The sequence below is a fragment of the Salvelinus sp. IW2-2015 genome, unplaced genomic scaffold (genome assembly GCF_002910315.2).
Source record: "Salvelinus sp. IW2-2015 unplaced genomic scaffold, ASM291031v2 Un_scaffold10121, whole genome shotgun sequence".
In the NCBI taxonomy this organism is placed as follows: domain Eukaryota; kingdom Metazoa; phylum Chordata; class Actinopteri; order Salmoniformes; family Salmonidae; genus Salvelinus; species Salvelinus sp. IW2-2015.
This window is the reverse complement of record NW_019951379.1, coordinates 7,063-9,572: the sequence shown is the minus strand read 5'-3', so window position 1 is coordinate 9,572 and position 2,510 is coordinate 7,063.

Genomic DNA, 2,510 nt, shown 5'->3' with positions numbered 1-2,510 from the left:
TCTTTTCTTTTTGGAAAAATACTATTGTAACCCTAGTCGTTATGAACACAAGCCTGATGAAAATGTTTCCATCTGCAAAACAGTCCAATGGAATGTTTGCTAGAATGTGGAGTAAGCAACTTCATTGTTGGCATAACAATTTTTATTTAATCTTATTACATTTGCAATAATACCATTATGTTATAACTGCATGAGCACATATGCATTTCAACTCCCCTTTCGAGTGACAACATTTTTAACTCACTATTGAATGACAATTTCAGATACCATCAACAAACACCGTTCACCCATCACTCATTTGGGGATGTTCACTCAATTCTCACATTATGAATTGATTGAAAATATGCTCTTCTCTGCTCCAGAGAAGCAAAAAACAAAGCACAGTATGTCAACTGGGGATATTGTCAGTTTGGACACACCATAGACAATCTATGAAGCTTTGAGTCCCTTTGACAAGGCACAATCAGCAGAAAGCAGCTGTTTATTCTGGAAGCGAGGTGCCGGGCCGCGCTACTCTGGGATGCCAAGAGCAGCACGGTTTGATTATTTACTGTCACACAGTGTGTGTTCAGACACAAATTGACCCCCGGAACAATGTTGGGAAAAAGGATCACGCAAATTCCACTTCTAAGCAGCGTTGGTATTCTCCTGACGATGGCCGCTTCGAGTCGCTTCGGTGTTTGCGGAGGCTTATGTGAGCCAGAGTAGGATTGCATGGGATGGAAACCCACTGAGGGCAGTGAAAGAGTGGAGTACGAGTCCAGGATTAGAGAATATGGGGCTAATATGGTGGTTTACCCCAGTGAAATGGTGGAAGAGACAGGTGTTGGTCTAAACAGCTGAACAGCTTATGGTGCAGGGTGGTAAGATGCATTATTCCGAAACAGTATGTCAAACTGTACCCTTGTGTGACATGACAGCCACCTCAAAAAAGCTGCTAAATTATCAAGCAGCATATTTAGTGTCATGACTAAATAGCGTTATTAAAATATAAAGATTGGTCTATAAATGTTATGTTAGAAGGCTATTATCAATGTATGAAGGATTTTCCTCCTTTATCTTTGAACAAACCCTAATGCAATCATGAAATGCCAAGTGGAAGACAATCAAAGATCTTGTTACTCGGTCTTAAATTAATTCGATTTTGACGCAGGCCATTGAAGATATAAATTGTGACGTCGCATTCAGTTTATCTTTTGATAAAACGGGGACCCGTCTTGGCTCGTGAGCACCCCTTTCAAAATGACTGCCTGAAATTATACAAAAGTTCTGGAGCATCACTTTAAGTGTAAGCATTGACTCTAGATTGCCCTCCTTTGAGAGCTCTCTCTAGTTATGGACTTTAACAAGTACAAGATCATTCAATTCAGGAGGTGCATGTGCGATGCTGCTGCTTTTCAGACTTCTTTATTCTCTATGAGAAGAAGAGCCTACAGCATCACCACTGATTAATTAGAAGTGTTCATTTGGCCTTCAGAGTCCCTGGCAAACTATTCAAAGGCGTAGGAGAAAGAAAGCCATATATCCAAGCAAAGAAATATGTGCTCTCTGCTCCAGAGATGTGATGACGCATGTTTGGGGCAGTTGTCAAGATTCCGGCGAGGTTCTTTTGAAGAATGGAGGGAATGAGAGTGAGGGAACTTTAACCTTTCAGTGATACCCATCCCGGATCCGGGAGCATCCTCATCAAAAAAGCTGACTAGCATAGCCTAGCCTAACGGGACAGGGATATCATAATAATATAATTTTCATGAAATCACAAGTCCAATACAGCAAATGAAAGATAAACATCTGTGGAATCCAGCAATCATTTTCCGATTTTTAAAATGTTTTACGCGAAAACACAATATGTATTTCTATTAGCTAACCACAATAGCCAAAGACTCAACCGCATATTTTCACCAATGTTTCTACCGCATAGGTAGCTATCACAAAACCGACCAAATAGAGATATAATTAGTCACTAACCAAGAAACAACTTCATCAGCTGACAGTCTTATACATGTTATAACAATACATTTATGTTTTGTTCGAAAAATGTGTATATTTGAGGTATAAATCATAGTTTTACATTGCAGCTACCATCACAAATAGCACCGAAGCAGCCAGAATAATTACAGAGAGCAACGTGAAATACCTAAATACTCATCATAAAACATTTATGAAAAATACATGGTGTACAGCAAATGAAAGCAAACATCTTGTGAATCCAGCCAATATTTCCGATTTTTTAAGTGTTTTACAGCGAAAACACAATATATATTTCTATTATCTCACTACAGTAGCCAAACACACAACGCATTTACTCCTCGCAAAAATAGCTTGCACAAAACGCGACAAAATACAGATAAATATTAATCACTAACCTTGAACAAATTCATCAGATGACAGTCTTATAACATCAGGTTATACAATACACTTATGTTTTGTTTCAAAAATGTGCATATTTAGAGCTACAAATCCTGATTATACATTGTGAATAAGTAGCATCGATTCACCAGAATCTCGCA